This window comes from Syngnathus leptorhynchus, unplaced genomic scaffold (genome assembly GCF_054491065.1).
Source record: "Syngnathus leptorhynchus isolate UIUO unplaced genomic scaffold, UIUO_Slep HiC_scaffold_60, whole genome shotgun sequence".
In the NCBI taxonomy this organism is placed as follows: Eukaryota; Metazoa; Chordata; class Actinopteri; order Syngnathiformes; family Syngnathidae; genus Syngnathus; species Syngnathus leptorhynchus.
In genome coordinates this window covers 491,527-505,000 of record NW_028232027.1, presented here as the reverse complement: position 1 = coordinate 505,000, position 13,474 = coordinate 491,527, and positions in this window count along the sequence as shown.

Sequence of the window (13,474 nt, the reverse complement as noted above, 5' to 3'; positions counted from 1 at the left end):
CTCCATACCTCCAGAGCTCCATAGCTCCAGCCTGGGTGGCTGGTGGCTCCATAGCTCCATACTTCCATAGCTCCAGTCAGAGAGTTGGCTAAAATTGCACTAAGTGCGAAAGCCCATTCATTTACAACGGCGTGTCCGCCAGGCGGCGACATTTCCCCGTTACCGGTGGCTGCGCGGCGGGTGAGTGACAGATCTTATCCGAGCGGCTGGAACTCTGCGCCGGCGTGGTCGAGCGTGAGGCCTCGGCCCTTTGGCTGCCTGGTACCTAAAACACTTCCATTGATCCAGCCACGGAGGGTGCTGGCTGGTGGCTCCATACCTCCAGAGCTCCAGAGCTCCATAGCACCAGAGCTCCATAGCTCCATAGCACCAGAGCTCCATAGCTCCATAGCACCAGAGCTCCATAGCTCCATAGCACCAGAGCTCCATAGCTCCATAGCACCAGAGCTCCATAGCTCCATAGCACCAGAGCTCCATAGCTCCATAGCACCATAGCTCCATAGCACCAGAGCTCCATAGCTCCATAGCACCAGAGCTCCATAGCTCCATAGCTCCATAGCACCAGAGCTCCATAGCTCCATAGCACCAGAGCTCCATAGCTCCATAGCACCAGAGCTCCATAGCTCCATAGCACAAGAGCTCCATAGCTCCATAGCACCATAGCTCCATAGCACCAGAGCTCCATAGCTCCATAGCACCAGAGCTCCATAGCTCCATAGCTCCATAGCACCAGAGCTCCATAGCTCCATAGCACCAGAGCTCCATAGCTCCATAGCACCAGAGCTCCATAGCTCCATAGCACCAGAGCTCCATAGCTCCATAGCACCAGAGCTCCATAGCTCCATAGCACCAGAGCTCCATAGCTCCATAGCACCAGAGCTCCATAGCTCCATAGCACCAGAGCTCCATAGCTCCATAGCTCCAGGGCTCCATAGCTCCAGGGCTCCATAGCTCCATGGCTCCATAGCTCCATACCTCCAGAGCTCCATAGCTCCAGCCTGGGTGGCTGGTGGCTCCATAGCTCCATACTTCCATAGCTCCAGTCAGAGAGTTGGCGAAAATTGCACTAAGTGCGAAAGCCCATTCATTTACAACGGCGTGTCCGCCAGGCGGCGACATTTCCCCGTTACCGGTGGCTGCGTGGCGGGTGAGTGACAGAGCTTATCCGAGCGGCTGGAACTCTGCGCCGGCGTGGTCGAGCGTGAGGCCCCGGCCCTTTGGCTGCCTGGTACCTAAAACACTTCCATTGATCCAGCCACGGAGGGTGCTGGCTGGTGGCTCCATAGCTCCATAGCTCCATAGCACCAGAGCTCCATAGCTCCATAGCACCAGAGCTCCATAGCTCCATAGCACCAGAGCTCCATAGCTCCATAGCACCAGAGCTCCATAGCTCCATAGCACCAGAGCTCCATAGCTCCATAGCTCCAGGGCTCCATAGCTCCAGGGCTCCATAGCTCCATAGCTCCAGGGCTCCATAGCTCCATACCTCCAGAGCTCCATAGCTCCAGCCTGGGTGGCTGGTGGCTCCATAGCTCCATACTTCCATAGCTCCAGTCAGAGAGTTGGCGAAAATTGCACTAAGTGCGAAAGCCCATTCATTTACAACGGCGTGTCCGCCAGGCGGCGACATTTCCCCGTTACCGGTGGCTGCGTGGCGGGTGAGTGACAGAGCTTATCCGAGCGGCTGGAACTCTGCGCCGGCGTGGTCGAGCGTGAGGCCCCGGCCCTTTGGCTGCCTGGTACCTAAAACACTTCCATTGATCCAGCCACGGAGGGTGCTGGCTGGTGGCTCCATAGCTCCATAGCTCCATAGCACCAGAGCTCCATAGCTCCATAGCACCAGAGCTCCATAGCTCCATAGCACCAGAGCTCCATAGCTCCATAGCACCAGAGCTCCATAGCTCCATAGCACCAGAGCTCCATAGCTCCATAGCACCAGAGCTCCATAGCTCCATAGCACCAGAGCTCCATAGCTCCATAGCACCAGAGCTCCATAGCTCCATAGCACCAGAGCTCCATAGCTCCATAGCACCAGAGCTCCATAGCTCCATAGCACCAGAGCTCCATAGCTCCATAGCACCAGAGCTCCATAGCTCCATAGCTCCAGCCTGGGTGGCTGGTGGCTCCATAGCTCCATACTTCCATAGCTCCAGTCAGAGAGTGTGCTAAAATTGCACTAAGTGCGAAAGCCCATTCATTTACAACGGCGTGTCCACAAGGCGGCGACATTTCCCCGTTACCGGTGGCTGCGCGGCGGGTGAGTGACAGAGCTTATCCGAGCGGCTGGAACTCTGCGCCGGCGTGGTCGAGCGTGAGGCCTCGGCCCTTTGGCTGCCTGGTACCTAAAACACTTCCATTGATCCAGCCACGGAGGGTGCTGGCTGGTGGCTCCATAGCTCCATAGCTCCATACCTCCAGAGCTCCAGAGCTCCATAGCACCAGAGCTCCATAGCTCCATAGCACCAGAGCTCCATAGCACCAGAGCTCCATAGCTCCATAGCACCAGAGCTCCATAGCTCCATAGCACCAGAGCTCCATAGCTCCATAGCACCAGAGCTCCATAGCTCCATAGCTCCATAGCTCCATAGCACCAGAGCTCCATAGCTCCATAGCACCAGAGCTCCATAGCTCCATAGCACCAGAGCTCCATAGCTCCATAGCACCAGAGCTCCATAGCACCAGAGCTCCATAGCTCCATAGCACCAGAGCTCCATAGCTCCATAGCACCAGAGCTCCATAGCTCCATAGCACCAGAGCTCCATAGCTCCATAGCACCAGAGCTCCATAGCTCCATAGCACCAGAGCTCCATAGCTCCATAGCTCCAGGGCTCCATAGCTCCAGGGCTCCATAGCTCCATAGCTCCAGGGCTCCATAGCTCCATACCTCCAGAGCTCCATAGCTCCAGCCTGGGTGGCTGGTGGCTCCATAGCTCCATACTTCCATAGCTCCAGTCAGAGAGTTGGCGAAAATTGCACTAAGTGCGAAAGCCCATTCATTTACAACGGCGTGTCCGCCAGGCGGCGACATTTCCCCGTTACCGGTGGCTGCGCGGCGGGTGAGTGACAGAGCTTATCCGAGCGGCTGGAACTCTGCGCCGGCGTGGTCGAGCGTGAGGCCTCGGCCCTTTGGCTGCCTGGTACCTAAAACACTTCCATTGATCCAGCCACGGAGGGTGCTGGCTGGTGGCTCCATAGCTCCATACCTCCAGAGCTCCAGAGCTCCATAGCACCAGAGCTCCATAGCTCCATAGCACCAGAGCTCCATAGCACCAGAGCTCCATAGCACCAGAGCTCCATAGCTCCATAGCTCCATAGCTCCATAGCACCAGAGCTCCATAGCTCCATAGCACCAGAGCTCCATAGCTCCATAGCACCAGAGCTCCATAGCTCCATAGCACCAGAGCTCCATAGCTCCATAGCACCAGAGCTCCATAGCTCCATAGCACCAGAGCTCCATAGCTCCATAGCACCAGAGCTCCATAGCTCCATAGCACCAGAGCTCCATAGCTCCATAGCACCAGAGCTCCATAGCTCCATAGCACCAGAGCTCCATAGCTCCATAGCACCAGAGCTCCATAGCTCCATAGCACCAGAGCTCCATAGCTCCATAGCACCAGAGCTCCATAGCTCCATAGCTCCAGCCTGGGTGGCTGGTGGCTCCATAGCTCCATACTTCCATAGCTCCAGTCAGAGAGTTGGCTAAAATTGCACTAAGTGCGAAAGCCCATTCATTTACAACGGCGTGTCCACAAGGCGGCGACATTTCCCCGTTACCGGTGGCTGCGCGGCGGGTGAGTGACAGAGCTTATCCGAGCGGCTGGAACTCTGCGCCGGCGTGGTCGAGCGTGAGGCCTCGGCCCTTTGGCTGCCTGGTACCTAAAACACTTCCATTGATCCAGCCACGGAGGGTGCTGGCTGGTGGCTCCATAGCTCCATAGCTCCATAGCACCAGAGCTCCATAGCTCCATAGCACCAGAGCTCCATAGCTCCATAGCACCAGAGCTCCATAGCTCCATAGCACCAGAGCTCCATAGCTCCATAGCACCAGAGCTCCATAGCTCCATAGCACCAGAGCTCCATAGCTCCATAGCTCCAGGGCTCCATAGCTCCAGGGCTCCATAGCTCCATAGCTCCAGGGCTCCATAGCTCCATACCTCCAGAGCTCCATAGCTCCAGCCTGGGTGGCTGGTGGCTCCATAGCTCCATACTTCCATAGCTCCAGTCAGAGAGTTGGCGAAAATTGCACTAAGTGCGAAAGCCCATTCATTTACAACGGCGTGTCCGCCAGGCGGCGACATTTCCCCGTTACCGGTGGCTGCGCGGCGGGTGAGTGACAGAGCTTATCCGAGCGGCTGGAACTCTGCGCCGGCGTGGTCGAGCGTGAGGCCTCGGCCCTTTGGCTGCCTGGTACCTAAAACACTTCCATTGATCCAGCCACGGAGGGTGCTGGCTGGTGGCTCCATAGCTCCATACCTCCAGAGCTCCAGAGCTCCATAGCACCAGAGCTCCATAGCTCCATAGCACCAGAGCTCCATAGCACCAGAGCTCCATAGCACCAGAGCTCCATAGCTCCATAGCTCCATAGCTCCATAGCACCAGAGCTCCATAGCTCCATAGCACCAGAGCTCCATAGCTCCATAGCACCAGAGCTCCATAGCTCCATAGCACCAGAGCTCCATAGCTCCATAGCACCAGAGCTCCATAGCTCCATAGCACCAGAGCTCCATAGCTCCATAGCACCAGAGCTCCATAGCTCCATAGCACCAGAGCTCCATAGCTCCATAGCACCAGAGCTCCATAGCTCCATAGCACCAGAGCTCCATAGCTCCATAGCACCAGAGCTCCATAGCTCCATAGCACCAGAGCTCCATAGCTCCATAGCACCAGAGCTCCATAGCTCCATAGCTCCAGCCTGGGTGGCTGGTGGCTCCATAGCTCCATACTTCCATAGCTCCAGTCAGAGAGTTGGCTAAAATTGCACTAAGTGCGAAAGCCCATTCATTTACAACGGCGTGTCCACAAGGCGGCGACATTTCCCCGTTACCGGTGGCTGCGCGGCGGGTGAGTGACAGAGCTTATCCGAGCGGCTGGAACTCTGCGCCGGCGTGGTCGAGCGTGAGGCCTCGGCCCTTTGGCTGCCTGGTACCTAAAACACTTCCATTGATCCAGCCACGGAGGGTGCTGGCTGGTGGCTCCATAGCTCCATAGCTCCATAGCACCAGAGCTCCATAGCTCCATAGCACCAGAGCTCCATAGCTCCATAGCACCAGAGCTCCATAGCTCCATAGCACCAGAGCTCCATAGCTCCATAGCACCAGAGCTCCATAGCTCCATAGCACCAGAGCTCCATAGCTCCATAGCTCCAGGGCTCCATAGCTCCAGGGCTCCATAGCTCCATAGCTCCAGGGCTCCATAGCTCCATACCTCCAGAGCTCCATAGCTCCAGCCTGGGTGGCTGGTGGCTCCATAGCTCCATACTTCCATAGCTCCAGTCAGAGAGTTGGCGAAAATTGCACTAAGTGCGAAAGCCCATTCATTTACAACGGCGTGTCCGCCAGGCGGCGACATTTCCCCGTTACCGGTGGCTGCGCGGCGGGTGAGTGACAGAGCTTATCCGAGCGGCTGGAACTCTGCGCCGGCGTGGTCGAGCGTGAGGCCTCGGCCCTTTGGCTGCCTGGTACCTAAAACACTTCCATTGATCCAGCCACGGAGGGTGCTGGCTGGTGGCTCCATAGCTCCATACCTCCAGAGCTCCAGAGCTCCATAGCACCAGAGCTCCATAGCTCCATAGCACCAGAGCTCCATAGCACCAGAGCTCCATAGCTCCATAGCACCAGAGCTCCATAGCTCCATAGCACCAGAGCTCCATAGCTCCATAGCACCAGAGCTCCATAGCTCCATAGCTCCATAGCACCAGAGCTCCATAGCTCCATAGCACCAGAGCTCCATAGCTCCATAGCACCAGAGCTCCATAGCTCCATAGCACCAGAGCTCCATAGCTCCATAGCACGAGAGCTCCATAGCTCCATAGCACCAGAGCTCCATAGCTCCATAGCACCAGAGCTCCATAGCTCCATAGCACCAGAGCTCCATAGCTCCATAGCACCAGAGCTCCATAGCTCCATAGCACCAGAGCTCCATAGCTCCATAGCACCAGAGCTCCATAGCTCCATAGCACCAGAGCTCCATAGCTCCATAGCACCAGAGCTCCATAGCTCCATAGCACCAGAGCTCCATAGCTCCATAGCACCAGAGCTCCATAGCTCCATAGCACCAGAGCTCCATAGCTCCATAGCACCAGAGCTCCATAGCTCCATAGCACCAGAGCTCCATAGCTCCATAGCTCCAGGGCTCCATAGCTCCATAGCTCCAGGGCTCCATAGCTCCAGGGCTCCAGGGCTCCATAGCTCCAGGGCTCCATAGCTCCAGGGCTCCAGGGCTCCATAGCTCCATACCTCCAGAGCTCCATACCTCCAGAGCTCCAGAGCTCCATAGCACCAGAGCTCCATGGCTTCAGAGCTCCATAGCACCATAGCTCCATACCTCCAGAGCTCCAGGGCTCCATAGCTCCATAGCTCCATAGCTCCATAGCTCCATACCTCCAGAGCTCCATAGCACCAGAGCTCCATGGCTCCATAGCTCCAGCCTGGGTGGCTGGTGGCTCCATAGCTCCATACTTCCATAGCTCCAGTCAGAGAGTTGGCGAAAATTGCACTAAGTGCGAAAGCCCATTCATTTACAACGGCGTGTCCGCCAGGCGGCGACATTTCCCCGTTACCGGTGGCTGCGCGGCGGGTGAGTGACAGAGCTTATCCGAGCGGCTGGAACTCTGCGCCGGCGTGGTCGAGCGGCTGGCCTCGGTAGTTGAGGTACCAGGGGTGGGGCGGGGAGCTCCAGGCGGGTCTTGTGAGAGAGTGAAGCCGAGCGGCTGGAACTCTCGGCCGGCCTGGTCGAGCGGCTGGCCTCGGTAGTTGAGGTACCAGGGGCGGGCTGGGGAGCTCCAGGCGGGGCTTGTGAGAGAGTGAAGCCGAGCGGCTGGAACTCTGGGCCGGCCTGGTCGAGCGGCTGGCCTCGGTAGTTGAGGTACCAGGGGCGGGCTGGGGAGCTCCAGGCGGGGCTTGTGAGAGAGTGTAGCCGAGCGGCTGGAACTCTGGGCCGGCGTGGTTGAGCAGCATGCCCGCGGAGGTGGCTCTTCCATAGGCAGGGAGGGTGCTGGAGCTCCACACTTCCATAGGCAGGGAGGGTGCTGGAGCTCCACACTTCCATAGGCAGGGAGGGTGCTGGAGCTCCACACTTCCATAGGCAGGGAGGGTGCTGGAGCTCCACACTTCCATAGGCAGGGAGGGTGCTGGAGCTCCACACTTCCATAGGCAGGGAGGGTGCTGGAGCTCCACACTTCCATAGGCAGGGAGGGTGCTGGAGCTCCACACTTCCATAGGCAGGGAGGGTGCTGGAGCTCCACACTTCCATAGGCAGGGAGGGTGCTGGAGCTCCACACTTCCATAGGCAGGGAGGGTGCTGGCACATCCACACTTCCAGCCACGGAGCATGCTGGCACTTCCACCTTGCTTGCTAAGTCGGCGTGATCTTGCCCAAAAAGTCCCTCCTCACCTCCAGCTGGAAGTGGAAAAAAATCCTCCACCTGCTTGGCCGAGGTTCTGGAAGCCAGCAGCTCGCAGAATGTTGCCAAAGTTTCACTGGAAGGAAAAGAAAAGAGAAGACCGAGTGCGCATTTCACCTACCGCCGAATGTCCACAAGAGGGAAGTGTCACTCCGTCGCAGAATCTGCGCCGACGCACTCGGCACCCTTCGAATTTATGGTGCCGGTGCGGGTGTTCTGGGTGCAAAAAGGCCGCCCAAGTGGTAGAAAAAAATCAGACTTCGTCTCTTAGGTCGAAATTAATGCCAAGTTTTGAAATGCGCTGGCAGGGGTGGACCAGGGCCCGTTAGAAGTGCTTAGCCGAGGTCCTGGAAGCCTAACCCGGCGTGATCTTGTGCAAAAAGCCGCTGCTGAGCTCCAGCTGGAAGTGTAAAAAGAACCGGGCTGGATCAAAAAAAGAACCGGGCGGCCCGTTAAAATTGCTTAGCCGAGGTCCTGGAAGCCTAACCCGGCGTGATCTTGTGCAAAAAGCCGCTGCTGAGCTCCAGCTGGAAGTGGAAAAAGAACCGGGCTGGATCAAAAAAGAACCGGGCGACCCGTTAAAATTGCTTAGCCGAGGTCCTGGAAGCCTAACCCGGCGTGATCTTGTGCAAATAGCCGCTGCCGAGCTCCAGCTGGAAGTGTGAAAAGAACCGGGCTGGATAAAAAAAAGAACCGGGCTGGATCAAAAAAGAACCGGGCGACCCGTTAAAATTGCTTAGCCGAGGTCCTGGAAGCCTAACACGGCGTGATCTTGTGCAAAAAGCCGCTCCCGAGCTCCAGCTGGAAGTGTGAAAAGAACCGGGCTGGATAAAAAAAAGAACCGGGCTGGATCAAAAAAGAACCGGGCGACCCGTTAAAATTGCTTAGCCGAGGTCCTGGAAGCCTAACCCGGCGTGATCTTGTGCAAATAGCCGCTGCCGAGCTCCAGCTGGAAGTGTGAAAAGAACCGGGCTGGATAAAAAAAAGAACCGGGCTGGATCAAAAAAGAACCGGGCGACCCGTTAAAATTGCTTAGCCGAGGTCCTGGAAGCCTAACACGGCGTGATCTTGTGCAAAAAGCCGCTCCCGAGCTCCAGCTGGAAGTGTGAAAAGAACCGGGCTGGATAAAAAAAAGAACCGGGCTGGATCAAAAAAGAACCGGGCGACCCGTTAAAATTGCTTAGCCGAGGTCCTGGAAGCCTAACACGGCGTGTTCTTGTGCAAAAAGCCGCTCCCGAGCTCCAGCTGGAAGTGTAAAAAGAACCAGGCTGGATAAAAAAAAGAACCGGGCTGGATCAAAAAAGAACCGGGCGACCCGTTAAAATTGCTTAGCCGAGGTCCTGGAAGCCTAACACGGCGTGATCTTGTGCAAAAAGCCGCTCCCGAGCTCCAGCTGGAAGTGTAAAAAGAACCAGGCTGGATAAAAAAAAGAACCGGGCTGGATCAAAAAAGAACCGGGCGACCCGTTAAAATTGCTTAGCCGAGGTCCTGGAAGCCTAACACGGCGTGATCTTGTGCAAAAAGCCGCTCCCGAGCTCCAGCTGGAAGTGTAAAAAGAACCGGGCTGGATAAAAAAAGAACCGGGCTGGATAAAAAAAAGAACCGGGCGACCCGTTAAAATTGCTTAGCCGAGGTCCTGGAAGCCTAACACGGCGTGTTCTTGTGCAAAAAGCCGCTCCCGAGCTCCAGCTGGAAGTGTAAAAAGAACCAGGCTGGATAAAAAAAAGAACCGGGCTGGATCAAAAAAGAACCGGGCGGCCCGTTAAAATTGCTTAGCCGAGGTCCTGGAAGCCTAACACGGCGTGATCTTGTGCAAAAAGCCGCTCCCGAGCTCCAGCTGGAAGTGTAAAAAGAACCGGGCTGGATAAAAAAAGAACCGGGCTGGATCAAAAAAGAACCGGGGGACCCGTTAAAATTGCTTAGCCGAGGTCCTGGAAGCCTAACCCGGCGTGATCTTGTGCAAAAAGCCGCTCCCGAGCTCCAGCTGGAAGTGTAAAAAGAACCGGGCTGGATAAAAAAAGAACCGGGCTGGATCAAAAAAGAACCGGGCGACCCGTTAAAATTGCTTAGCCGAGGTCCTGGAAGCCTAACCCGGCGTGATCTTGTGCAAAAAGCCGCTCCCGAGCTCCAGCTGGAAGTGTAAAAAGAACCGGGCTGGATAAAAAAAAGAACCGGGCTGGATCAAAAAAGAACCGGGCGACCCGTTAAAATTGCTTAGCCGAGGTCCTGGAAGCCTAACCCGGCGTGATCTTGTGCAAAAAGCCGCTCCCGAGCTCCAGCTGGAAGTGTAAAAAGAACCGGGCTGGATAAAAAAAGAACCGGGCTGGATCAAAAAAGAACCGGGGGACCCGTTAAAATTGCTTAGCCGAGGTCCTGGAAGCCTAACCCGGCGTGATCTTGTGCAAAAAGCCGCTCCCGAGCTCCAGCTGGAAGTGTAAAAAGAACCGGGCTGGATAAAAAAAAGAACCGGGCTGGATCAAAAAAGAACCGGGCGACCCGTTAAAATTGCTTAGCCGAGGTCCTGGAAGCCTAACACGGCGTGATCTTGTGCAAATAGCCGCTCCCGAGCTCCAGCTGGAAGTGTAAAAAGAACCAGGCTGGATAAAAAAAAGAACCGGGCTGGATCAAAAAAGAACCGGGCGACCCGTTAAAATTGCTTAGCCGAGGTCCTGGAAGCCTAACACGGCGTGATCTTGTGCAAAAAGCCGCTCCCGAGCTCCAGCTGGAAGTGTAAAAAGAACCAGGCTGGATAAAAAAAAGAACCGGGCTGGATCAAAAAAGAACCGGGCGACCCGTTAAAATTGCTTAGCCGAGGTCCTGGAAGCCTAACACGGCGTGATCTTGTGCAAAAAGCCGCTCCCGAGCTCCAGCTGGAAGTGTAAAAAGAACCAGGCTGGATAAAAAAAAGAACCGGGCTGGATCAAAAAAGAACCGGGCGACCCGTTAAAATTGCTTAGCCGAGGTCCTGGAAGCCTAACACGGCGTGATCTTGTGCAAAAAGCCGCTCCCGAGCTCCAGCTGGAAGTGTAAAAAGAACCGGGCTGGATAAAAAAAAGAACCGGGCTGGATCAAAAAAGAACCGGGCGACCCGTTAAAATTGCTTAGCCGAGGTCCTGGAAGCCTAACACGGCGTGATCTTGTGCAAAAAGCCGCTCCCGAGCTCCAGCTGGAAGTGTAAAAAGAACCAGGCTGGATAAAAAAAAGAACCGGGCTGGATAAAAAAAGAACCGGGCGACCCGTTAAAATTGCTTAGCCGAGGTCCTGGAAGCCTAACACGGCGTGATCTTGTGCAAAAAGCCGCTCCCGAGCTCCAGCTGGAAGTGTAAAAAGAACCAGGCTGGATAAAAAAAAAGAACCGGGCTGGATCAAAAAAGAACCGGGCGACCCGTTAAAATTGCTTAGCCGAGGTCCTGGAAGCCTAACACGGCGTGTTCTTGTGCAAAAAGCCGCTCCCGAGCTCCAGCTGGAAGTGTAAAAAGAACCAGGCTGGATAAAAAAAAGAACCGGGCTGGATAAAAAAAAGAACCGGGCGGCCCGTTAAAATTGCTTAGCCGAGGTCCTGGAAGCCTAACCCGGCGTGATCTTGTGCAAATAGCCGCTGCCGAGCTCCAGCTGGAAGTGTGAAAAGAACCGGGCTGGATAAAAAAAAGAACCGGGCTGGATCAAAAAAGAACCGGGCGACCCGTTAAAATTGCTTAGCCGAGGTCCTGGAAGCCTAACACGGCGTGATCTTGCCCGAAAGTCTCCCTCTATACTTCCATTTTAGGTACCAGGGGCTCATAGTGTACTTGGTCCCCCTAGTCAGTGTACTCATCCAGTTACCCCCCGTTTTCCAAAACACCATCGGCACGTATAAGGGGGGGACTCCTGAGAGAGATGAGGTATATGGCAGCGCAACACCAATCCGCTCCGCGCTGGTTCCCATGTCGGCTACGGATGAATAAAACCAGCCTGTCTCCCCTGGAGCTCACGAGACACGGAATTTTTTCTAAGTGCCAACGGCTCTTCCGAGCAAACGTGTCCGCTCCGGCTGGTTCCCCCGTCGGCCTCGAATGACGAAAAATGCCGGTCTCCGCCCGGAGCTCATGACAAACGAAAAATTTTCTAAGTGCCAACGGCACTTGCGAGCGAATGTGTCCGCTCGGCGCTGGTTCCCGGGTCGAACCCGGAAGACGAAAAACGCCGGTCTCCGCCCGGAGCTCATGACAAACGAAAAATTTTCTAAGTGCCAACGGCACTAGCGAGCGAATGTGTCCGCTCGGCGCTGGTTCCCGGGTCGAACCCGGAAGACGAAAAACGCCGCTCTCCGCCCGGAGCTCATGACAAACGAAAAATTTTCTAAGTGCCAACGGCACTAGCGAGCGAATGTGTCCGCTCGGCGCTGGTTCCCGGGTCGAACCCGGAAGACGAAAAACGCCGCTCTCCGCCCGGAGCTCATGACAAACGAAAAATTTTCTAAGTGCCAACGGCACTAGCGAGCGAATGTGTCCGCTCGGCGCTGGTTCCCGGGTCGAACCCGGAAGACGAAAAACGCCGGTCTCCGCCCGGAGCTCATGACAAACGAAAAATTTTCTAAGTGCCAACGGCACTTGCGAGCGAATGTGTCCGCTCGGCGCTGGTTCCCGGGTCGAACCCGGAAGACGAAAAACGCCGGTCTCCGCCCGGAGCTCATGACAAACGAAAAATTTTCTAAGTGCCAACGGCACTAGCGAGCGAATGTGTCCGCTCGGCGCTGGTTCCCGGGTCGAACCCGGAAGACGAAAAACGCCGGTCTCCGCCCGGAGCTCATGACAAACGAAAAATTTTCTAAGTGCCAACGGCACTAGCGAGCGAATGTGTCCACTCGGCGCTGGTTCCCGGGTCGAACCCGGAAGACGAAAAACGCCGGTCCTCGCCCGGAGCTCATGACAAACGAAAAATTTTCTAAGTGCCAACGGCACTAGCGAGCGAATGTGTCCGCTCGGCGCTGGTTCCCGGGTCGAACCCGGAAGACGAAAAACGCCGGTCCTCGCCCGGAGCTCATGACAAACGAAAAATTTTCTAAGTGCCAACGGCACTAGCGAGCGAATGTGTCCGCTCGGCGCTGGTTCCCGGGTCGGACCCGGAAGACGAAAAACGCCGGTCCTCGCCTGGAGGTCCCAGCAAAATCGGCGAAAAAACGACTAAGTGTCAACTTTCGAAAAAACGGCTAAGTGTCGACTTTCGAAAAAACGGCTAAGTGTCAACTTTCGAAAAAACGGCTAAGTGTCAACTTTCGAAAAAACGACTAAGTGCCCACGGCTCTGCGGGGCTTGTGAGTCCGCCCCGCGCCGGTTCGGCGGTCGGCCTCAAAAAGCAAAAAATCAGCCTCTCTCCCTGGAGCTCACCAAAAATTTGTCGAAATTTTTCTAAGTTCTCCTCGAGGTACCAGGGGGTGAGGTACCCGGGCTAAGGTGCAGTACCTTTTTTGGTCTTCAGGTGCGCCAGAGTACAATGAAATGGTCCCAGTAGTCAGTGTACTCATCGACTTTCCCCCCGTTTTCCAAAGCACCTCGTTTACGAGTATGGAGGAGATGGTGCTGGTCTCCCCACGGCGTCGGACACGCCGTCCTCGACAGCACAAGGTCGGATAGAAGACCTGGAAAGCGCCGTGGCACGCGCTGGAGGTGGGCACTTTGGCGAAAAAACGACTAAGTGTCAACTTTCGAAAAAACGACTAAGTGTCAACTTTCGAAAAAACGGCTAAGTGTCAACTTTCGAAAAAACGACTAAGTGTCACCTCTCTGAAAAAATGGCAAAGTGTCGCCTCTCTGAAAATTTTCTAAGTGCCCACGGCTCTGCGGGCTCGTGCATCCGAGCCGCGCCGGTTCTGCA